Below are 11,079 nucleotides of genomic sequence, written 5' to 3' on the forward strand. Positions count from 1 at the left end.
GTTCTCTCAAAGACTGAATCAATAGAAAAAGGAAAATGAATGATGGATAACTCTTTACTTGCTTAGGGATAGGACTTCTCTTCAGGCTGTCTGGCAAGAAAATGGCCTGTTGTTGGGTGACTGTGTGCTCTTGTATGTCCCTCGCAGCAACTGTGCCTGCTCTCATATCCCAAGTAACTATCAGGCTGGTGATGTCCTAAAAGTAGGTACCAGTAGGGTCTGGAGTGGCGAGAAACATCTATGAAAAATTCCAGGAGGTCTATAAGCACTTGGATTTCAAAATAGAACAAAATATTGAATTTCAAAATTACCACAAAAGTGTAGTGTTAAGCAGAAAAGATTGCTTGAAGGCAATCAAAACATTTCATTTTGATAAAAGTCCAAATACTCTGATTTATTTTATATGCTGATAGAATTCAATCTGCAGTTTCCCAAAGAAAACTCAAAGTGGTCCAAATCCAACAAGACACTGTGCGCTCATCACATTTCTTTTGTATGAAATGCCACTGAAATTGAGATATTCCCCCAAAAAGTCAGAGTTTTGAGGAAAAGACATTTTCCCCTTATGTAGAATATTCTGACTGGCTGTATTTAGCAGTTTGTCTTTGCACTTTGCCTGCACAACTCAAAGGTCTTTGTGTGGAAGGACAAGTGCCACATCACAAAGGAGCTGAAATCCACCACGTTACAGAAGAGACACCTGCCAGGGACTGAGACTCCTCCTTGTACTGCTGAGGGTTAACTCATGAAACCAGGACCACCTCTGCCAAGCAGGCTGAAAATTTGAGTAATTTTTCCTTCTCTCCCTCATTTATCAGCCTTCACCTGGTTATCTTCTGTGTAGATCACGAGCACTCCTGTTGCCAAAGCTTGCAGAGCACTTCTCTCGGTGTCAGGGACCAGAGATGTTGCTGCAGCAGGGCTCAGAGAGAACAGCATCCCTTGGGAAGGTGCTGAGCACTTGCCTCCTGCCCTGCACAAAAGCAGCTTTACAACAGGTACCCGTATTTACTGAGCTCCACCTGCACGTCTCCGTGCTACTTGCGTGACATAAAGCATCCTTTGCTATACTGAAAGCATTTGGGAGCAGTGAACGGGGAGGAATTCAGCTCACTTATGGAAGCAATGATGGCTGTAGCACAATCACATAATGATTTGGGTTGGAAGGAACCTTAAAGATCATCTAGTTCCAACCCCCTGCCATGGGCTGGGACACCTCCCACTAGCCCAGGTTGCTCAAAGCCTCATCCAGCCTCATCCTGCTGGGGCATCCACAGCTTCTCTGGGCAACCTGTGCCAGTGCCTCACCACCCTCACAGTAAAAAATTTCTTCCGTGACAACAAAATGCTAGGTAACATTGCAGCATTTTAAAGGCTATCTAGCTATCTGCAAAATGCACATGTGCCTAAGCCCTGTGTCTCCACATCCACGGCACAGGCACATGATTCAGCACGTGGCTGTCGGGAACATATCTGCTGCTTAACAGCAAAATTTGGAAGAGAAACCTTCAGCTCCCAGCCTGCTAAAAGCACCTGTCTGCTTTCATTACCTCGTACCAGCCCCATGGCTCGGTAGGGATGGGTCGTGGCTCAAGACAGACAGCAGGAAGTACGGATGGAAGAGATCAGCAGGCAGATGCCGCTTGGGAAAAACCCTTTTTCCCGGTAACGAGACCTCTATAGATTTACAGTGAGGAGACGGCATGGTCAGGGCTGCTCAGGGTCAGCCAGGACACAAGCTGCAAACAGCTTTCTGAAGACAGGCAGTTCCCAGTCTTGCAAAGCACAAACCCATGCTCCTGCCTGGCCCGAATTTGTCACAGGAGGGAGGGGAAACCAGAGACAATGGATAAATACTCAATTTTGCCCTGCAACGAGCAACATGGGATCTCTCTGTCTTCCCTGACTGGCTGAGCAGGGCTCTTCAAACAAGGTACAAAAGTTCACAATTCCAATGACAGGTTTTATCCTTCTGGTATTCTCCACTCCTGACTTCCAGATTGCTCTTTACACAGTCCTCACTCCAGCAAGCACACATCTTACAGTACGCTCTGGCAGCAAGCGCAGGAACACCAGAATACAAACCCAAACCAAATTATTTTAAGCCAAAACAACTCCTTCACATAATTCAGGCAGCTCAAAGGCACCATAAAGACCACCTGAGGCTTCGGGAGCTGAGCAAACCGGGTGCAGAGCAGCTCAGACCCTCTGCTAAGCACATTCCTGGATACACAACGACCTTCTCAGCTGGGAGCTCCCCACATTTCATCACCAGTTGCTCCCTTTGGCCAAGCCCAGGCTCAGAAGACCACAGGCAGGGCTGGGAAGGCTGCCAGGATCACCTCCTCCCTGGGGCTAGCACCATGTCAGCAAGACTTACCCAAGGTCCAGGGACAACAAAGACATGATGCAGCAGAGAAGGGTGATGGAGGAAGCAAAAAAACTTTCTTATGCTGTTGATGTGACCCATCTGTGAGTCATTTCTAATTAAAGCAGAGCTCACAGCACACACACACAGCCCTGCTGCTGCTAATCAGGGAGGGCTGAGCACTGACACATTAACCTCCTAGTCTCGAAACATTAACTTTACCAGGTGTAATATCTTCTAGGTGACATAAAGGTTAATAATCTGCATCCAAACCGGAATCCAGCTCCCTAAATACCCAATTAACTGGGTTCTGTCAGAGGCAGCAACAAAATGCAAGGTCTAGGATGGCTGAAGGGCGACCCCGAAAAACTGGGTGTGATGTGTGCTGGTGTGCACAGCAGTTGGGGGACAGCCGGGGACCTGTAAAGAGTGGCCAGCGGAGCATGCAGGAGTGATGCCTTCAGTGGGTGACTGCAGAGGCTCCAACACCAGCAGGAGCTAGGCTAAAGGAAAGCAATAAAATTACATAAATAAAAGATTCTTTGCTGTTGACATTTAGCAAAACTTTTTTTCCAGCTTTCCTCCTTCAGAACCAATTCTTCAAAGCTTCTGTTGTTTGAAAGTGAATTCAAGGCAACAGTGGTTGGACTGAAGTTGTATGCTGTAAAATGGAAGGGCTTTTTCTACCTTTTAATCTTTGTTTTGCCCTCTGCCTTCCAGAAGAGGGAACTGGAACAGGTAAGGATAAAAAATTAAACAAACAAGGAGCAATTGAATATTCAACTCAGTTTGAATGTTATTGCCTCATTTAGCATCATTTTGTAGAAGCTCAGGAGAAAATTATTCTCTTTTCATACAACAGATTGGATACATTTAAAAATAACAGGTCAAATAAGTGCTTACTTTTATTCTGACCAGTGCAACAAGTGGAAATGGGTATCATCACATTCCCATGAATATGCCACTCTGCTGGCCCAACCCCACAGCACTGGGTGCTTTGACGGAGACAAAGGGAGAAGCCTCTGCAGTTCTCGGAGCAAGAACAGCTGCAGGGGCTCAGGGTGCTTTGCAGGGCTCAGACACTTCACTGAGCTGTTGCTATTTTAGCTAAAAGCTCTTTTTTTTTTTTTTTTTTTTTTTCTCCACAGCTGATTTGACACAAAGAGTGGCAGACACATTCATCATCGATGAGACATTCAGCATTTTTCCTAACGGCTCATGTGTCCTCCAAGCTCCTCCTTGTCTTACCATCTTCCAGGTGTCCAAGTTCCCCCATTCTGCAACCATCTGGGATGTCCTCATTCTCCTTTTATCTGCCTTACCTTCTCTGTCACAACCACCTCTGAAGGCACAGCATATGCACGGGAACATGTTCAACCCCACTGCTATTTCTAGCAAACTTTCAACCTCAACATCAAATCTCCAACCCGAAGTCTCAACTCCATTTTACGGAAACTGAAAACCTTCTGGGAGGGACAAGAGTACCAGCCCAGCCAGCCAACCTGGGAGAACCAAAGAGATCATCCAGTGAGACAGAAGAAGAATGAAAATAGTGTTTTTAATATAATTTACAGCAAACTTACAGTATGTATTTCACATCACATATTTCTAAACTGCTCATCTGGAAAATATAAGCTGCAAAAATACAGAACACAGTACTCAAAATATATCGAGCATGTGGTTTCTCTTTCTTTTCCTTTTTTTTTCTTTCTTTTTTTTTTTTTTTTTTTAAATAATAAATTGTACGCTGAAACATTTCCTTTTCCAAACCAGGTTTTGGTTTATTTTGGAAGTGCTGTTAAATATCTGCAAAACGACCAGCAATCAAACCAGCACACTTCAAAGACCTTTCTGAGGACCACCTTCCCTCGGGCACTGTAGGAAAAGTCTAACCTGCAGCCCATGGCAGGGGAAAGGCACCTGGGCTCCTCCAGGTCCCACACACACTGCTACAGCCCACCTGGGGAGATGTCCTGTGCAGAAAGAACCTTATTCACATCCAACCACCCACCAGTGCTGCTCTGCCCAGATGGCTATGAAGAATAGCAATGGTACGGGGGACAACCACCGCTGACCGCTCTGGTATGGAGCCAGGTAGACTCCTCCAATATTGTGGACCCTGCACAGAGCTCTGTGGGGGATTTTCAAGCCACAGGTGTGACAAAATGCATGGGGCTGTCTTGTTTCTCCAATGAGACACTCAGTGTGGAAGCATCTCCACATGCTGATGGAAGATTACATCCATGCACCAGCTGCAAACACTTGCCAGAGAAGTCCTGAGCTTCTGAAGACTGGAGAAACTCTCACCAAGAAGCTGGTTAAGAGATGCATCAGGATTTGGAGGCCATGTGGAAGACCTGCCTCACTGGAATGTGTTAATTCTGTTATTACACCATGCAGAAACATGAGGATGGGGAAAGGAGTGGGTTAAGAAAAAAAGTAAGTTCCTAATACCCTTATTAGCCAAAAAAAAAAAAAAAAAAAAAAGCCCCTCAATGTTTGCTAGAGCCACAGAGGGGCCAGCTGGTTAAGAACAGAACTTCTTTCCCAATCTGCTTTGAATTTTAAGCTCTCAAGTTTGCTCAGCTGTAGCTGCCGCTAAGGGATCTCAGGGGTGGAGAATAACCAGGTTATGCAGGCAAGGCAGATGGTCCTGCTCAACCTCTGCAGCAGGAAAACAAGCAAAGAGAAATGAGCCAAACTAAAACTTTGCTTTTCCTCCATCATGAATGAAGCATGGCCAAGGACTGGCTGGGCAGTGCTGTCGCTTCTGCTCACAAATCACTTCAAGTCAAGAGCTGCTCTCCTCCTGTGTATTTAAGCTGCCCCCCACTCCCTCCACTCCAGCTGGTTTTCATATGATACTCGTGTCTCATCTATACAGGGCAAAAGGAATTTTGAAATAGCCTTACTGCAAACATTTCCCATCTAATGCCGTTTATGCATTTCTAGCTCATAGGACCCCAAACGTCCCCACGCCTGGAATGTGATATAAGTACATACAGCAGGGAAAAAAAAAAAACCAATTCTGCAGACTGCATTTGACTTGTATCAAAATCCTAACGAACAGCACATTTATTGTACTTTATTTACATGGTAGTCACATATAACATAATACAATACAGCGTTCCATTTGCAGTGGTAGGCACTATGGGTTTTAAAAGGTCACAGCTCTTCCCCTGCTCCCATCCCCACCCCTCCTCCCTACAGACGTGGTACCAAAGCGAACCAAGAGCTTCCTTTTGTTTGAAACACCGCAAGGTCCCAGCACTGCTGCCCTTCTCCACCGAACCCTGCTCTGAAATGGCTCCTTCCCAAAAACAGATGATGGGAGCCGCTTTCATGTGCTAACATGGAGAAACTTTGGTGGTCCTAGACCACTGGCGACCCTTAATGTTTTCCAGGGCTGGTTCTGCACAGCCTCATCACCATGCCCTGCACTGAAAACATCGTGAAGGCAATATGGGGCTGGAGGCAAGCTCTGTAGACAGAGCACACTTTTGGTCTCACCGCACCTAAGACTTTAGGAAAATGGCTGTGAGTCTTCAGGAGGGATCACCATCCTCTGACCAGGCAGAAAGCATCGCGGGAGAAGAACATTTCTTCCTTTCAAGTTCACACAGTTAAAGAGTTGTTGAGGCACCAAAAACATAGCACTGAGATGCAGTTTACATTGCGGGGTAAATGCACTGGTGTTTGTGCGATGCTGTACTGCAAAAGAAAAGGGTTTTGAAGGACTGAGATATACGTGGCAGGCAAAGATGCCTTCTGCTGTCCTACCAACTGGCAATTCAATTGGGAAGAACTAAGATACGTTAGGCCAGATGCAAATGCAGCTCTCCGATTCCCGGGAGATTTTTGCTTCTGATCGAAGATGTGCAAACATCGCAAAGAAAATTTGCACTACCTGCTTCACCTCAATACCAATTTGTTTTTGTCTGGGTTGATACCCTTCTCATGTTTGCTCTCTGTAATTACACAAATGAATGCATTGACTGGTAGGAATACCGGGAGAAGCAGAGGATTTCAAGCATCTGTGAGAGAATATTCCTGGAAAATGGATTGTGAGTTGGAAGCCAGCGCTTTGGCTCTCCTGGAGCAGCGTGTGTCCAGTGGTACTCTGCCCACTGGCATTGAGCAAGGATCCTCTCACTCAATTCCTAATCACATACTTTTGAACTAAGTATTTGTACTGATGAGAAAATTCCAGCCTAGGGAACTCAGCGAGCAGAGACATCCCCCATGATTTCTATGTCCCATCAGAACAAACCAACATATTCATAATTATAGGAAAGCTTTTCCAAACCCCTCCAGACCACAGATGATATGCAGAAACGACCTTGCAAATACACTGGAGGCATTTTCTTAGTTTTCTCAGCAATTCCCAAGGAAGAATTAAAAGGAAAATTCATTTATGAAACTGCTATAAATTATTTACTGAGTTGGACTTGACAAGTTTCTTATTGCTTTCTGCCATTTGCAGACACCAACTGTGTGTAGAACAAGCCCAGTACTACAAACTGTCACAATATTGCTAATCTTCTCCTTCCTAGGGTGTGACACTGCTCTGCTGCACTTAATCTGAAGAAAGTGGGGGAAACATCACAAACTCTTATTATCCCAAAGACCCCATCCCTGGAGTCACTCCATTAATCAACCAATAGAGATGGAAGCAAAGTTTTGACAAGCAAAACAGCGTATACACAACATACATCCTATGGTCCCACTCTTGCAGCCATCTAAACGGGTTCCTCCATCCACATGGCTTCTCCTGAATTCCCCGTGTCTTTTCGAGACTGAGGGATGCTCGCAATCGAGCAGCTATGGCAAGACTGAAGCAGAAAGAAAAGTGGTCCATGTTCATTTTTCGTCAAAGAAAACACCAGTATTGCTTCTAAGGAGACAGAGCCTCCTGCTCCACTGGATTCAGGGAACAGACAATGGCTAAAGATTTCACTTGGCATCACTAGTTAATAAAGGAGTACCTAATGTCTAAGAACTGCTGAAAGGCCATTTTCCAGTGAAACAAATGTATTAAGACTCAGATTGGCTAGAAATGTCAATGGAATGATAGAAAACATCATTTGCAGCCTAGAAGCAATAGATTCAGTGGATAAAAGCAGAACAAACCATAATATTTTGAGCATATGTAATACTAAGTGAGAGCTGCTGGCATCCCAGGTAAATTTAAATGCCAGCCAATAAGTCTGAACACCTCCTATTGACTTGGTAGAGCTGAGCTGTGCTTTGCCATCGGGAAGAAAGAAGAACTGTGGCTGTGTAAAAGAAGCTGATGGTCAGTTTGGAAGAAATGCCCACAAACTGTGAGTCTTGGGGAGGTAGGACAGGTAGATCAGGAGCATGGAAGAGTGGATAATCCTTTCAGGGACTCCAGGCAGCTCAGCCACAATGCCCTGGTTGTTCCTTTCCTCCTTGGATCAATCTCAACCATCAGATAACTGAAGCTGTCTCCTGGAGCTGCTGCCAACAAAAAAGGCGAGTCACAGCAGCAGCATGGGATGTTGGGAGAGGTGAATTCAGATTTAGGTAAGACAAGCAAAAACTCCTAATGCAAACGGGAACAGGTCAGTATTACTGCTTGTATTCAGGGGTGCGCTGCCCTACGCACAGAAAGCCTGTGAACTTTGCAGGCATTCATCAGAACTAGAGACAGAAAAACAAAAAACCTGCTTCTGTCTGCAAAGATAGTTCATGTGAAATTAGGGGGGCAGATGAGCATGGCTGTGACTAAAGACAGAATGGGAATAAGTCTGGAAACCCTTGTGAATAAAGGAACAAAGCTGTTATCAGTCCAACGAAGCACTCACATATGACTTTAATTCTGACAATTCCCCACATCACCTGCCAAGAATAAAACAAGAAAACATAATAACACCAAGATTGTCCAAGCCTTAAGAAAATACTGAACCCAACACACCCAGCTGTGAGAAACTCCGACAAGGCAGCAACAGCCGTGGCTGACTCGGGGGCTAAAGCTTCACAGTAGCCTTCAGGCTGGCTTGGGTTTGCTGCAGAGTGAAACTGCTGGTTACGAGACGGAGTCGCTTTTCTGTCTCCCAGGACCTCGTTTACTGAGAAAAAATATCTGTCTGACTGAGACACAAAGGCAAACCTGAAGTACATTGCTTCCAACAGCAATGTCATGAACATAAAACTTTGATGGAGATAGGAGGGACTCCAAATCTCATTCATTGCCTTAACTTTTAATTTTTTTTTGTTTCAAGAAAAGAAATGCCAATGCATCTCAGCCATTTGGAAATACTCCAATCACTTTCCAAACGTCTGCAGATCATCAGTTCAATTCTGAGGCATTTTGAAGCATAGCTAACTCAACTAATTGAAGCTAATTTCTCTCTGCATCTTTCCCTTTTCACCTTCCCAGCAAGGTGAGACCCAACTGACATTAACAGCAGCAGCACTGTGTAGTTCAGTGCATCTCGCAGGGCTATGGCAGTGTGAGGCCCCTATTAGTTCACCTCCCAAGGAACGGGAGGTTTGTCTAGATAATTCAAGCGATGGCCTTTCCAGTCCCACCATACATCCAAAGTGTACCAGGCAAAGTCAGAAAAAATTTATTATTTCAATACGCATAAAAAGAAGGTTCTGAAAATGCATCCCCCCTTGTTACCAAGGATGCAAAGAAACCAACTCTAGTCTCATCTGCACCAATTTGAGATTGGGGTCCCCTTTTGATTCCACTGGGGCTACACCAAGGTGGTAATCTGTGCAAGGAAAAGGAAACCCCAACCTGAAGTCATGCAAGGCAACTGGACAATCCCATAGATACCACTAATTCTCAATTACTTTATTTTTTTTCCAACATCTCATTCCTTAGCAGACAGCCATGCAGGGAACACAGTGCTTGGAAATGTCAAAATAACATTTCTGCTGAGACGGAGGTCTCAACAAAACCCTGAATTTCAATGCCCCTGATTATGGAAAAAAAAATTTCCAACATTGGATCTGGACTGCACAGCTCAGCCCATGCCCCTGTTTCTGTTCCCAGGAATGGACATTTTTCTATCTCCATCCTTGTTCTTAAGTTTCCTGCGTGGTTAAGGCAGTTGCGGGATGGAAGCGAAGTGCTGACAGGCGAAGGCCAGTACTGCAATTTGGGAAGTGGGAGGATGTCCGAGACTCTTTGTTTGTTATTCTATAACAAAAACTGGGTTGCAGGCAAAACTGGCTTGTGATTTTGAAATCAGAAAAAACAAAGAGAGAACCTGCTGGGATGGATGAAGCTTCTGGTCTGTGTGTTTTCTTTAAACTAAAGCTCTGTTCTTGAATCCGTACCAAAGCACTGACAGTAAAGCCCTTCATAATGCAGGCATCTGATACAACCTTAAAAAAAAACCAAAACCAAAACAAAAGAGTGGGATGGGGAGAGAGCTTTTCAAAAGTCGCATTATCAAAACAAATAAAACAACAATCATGCAGGAATGTTAAGCTGCAGCTTAAAAATAATGTAAGTAACCCCATTCAACTGCATATCCCATACATACCAAGAGAAGAGATTAAATGAAAAATAATAATAATAAAAAAAAAACAACCCCAAACCAAAAATAAAAAAAGAAAACATTAAGTGCCCTGGAATCCTCTTTCTATAACTCCGGTCAAGGAGAACTTTTGACTGTACTGACAAACCACAGCTCTTGAACACCAGGAGTTTGTTTTGCATCATGTTAGCATGCTATTCTCCTTCACCTTGGACTTTCAGAGGGGAAAAAAAATGGAATTGTGAAAGGGGTTATAGAATTTCAAGCAATCAGGCTTTTAGAAAGGTTCTGTTCTGTGACATTTGTGTTTGAATCTGAATGTGTGCGTATAGTACAAAATTATGAGCTAACATTTGAAAAGACAGCAGTCTAAGTAATAAATTTGCAGAACGAAGAGAACTGTACAGAATGATTTCAAAGGCTTATACTTGACAATTATACATATTTTATGAGACAGTTATGCACCCTGTGCCTTTTTAAAATTCATTGTTTTATGGATGCAGTATCTCTATTTTAGCAGACAGGATACACTAAACTCATCTAATAGTCTAAAAAGCATCATTTACCACCCAACGTAACAATAGCACTGCATAGCTTAATAACTTTTTTTTTCTCCTCAAACTCCTTCATTAATCAAGTGATTCTTAACATGGCTGAAAACCAAGAATCAACTATCTACAGCTACAATATTTGTCGAGTATTTGGCACAGTGGAGTTCATTTGATACACCCTTTTTTTTTGTTTGCCCTTATTGTTGATGAACATATAACGCTGTGCATAAATTACAAACACACATGTAAAGTCAGTCAAGCAGTTTGATACCCCACACCCATGTTTCAATGCCTAGATAAGTGTAAAGTCTGATAAAAAGGTGTTGAACATGAGTGGCAAGTTATCAACCCTCTGTAATTGTGCCAGCTCTGGGGTGTCCACTGCCAGCAATGGACATGGAATTGGGGCCGATCACCCCTCCGCCAGCTGCATGGAAGTGATGTCCAGCATCCAGTAACATGCCAGGTTACTTCTCTAAACATCTGCAAGTTCACAACAGCTTCAAAATACAAACAGAAAAAAGGAGCTTTTTGATTATGATGCTAACCCTTAAAACCCTTCTGACATTTCATCCATTGGAAATGGGTCTAGTTCCCAGGGAAAACTCATCAAACGCAACCAATTTGTATTGCTTCCCAGCAG

This window comes from Pterocles gutturalis, unplaced genomic scaffold (assembly GCF_000699245.1).
Source record: "Pterocles gutturalis isolate BGI_N339 unplaced genomic scaffold, ASM69924v1 scaffold2751, whole genome shotgun sequence".
Classification (NCBI taxonomy): domain Eukaryota; kingdom Metazoa; phylum Chordata; class Aves; order Pterocliformes; family Pteroclidae; genus Pterocles; species Pterocles gutturalis.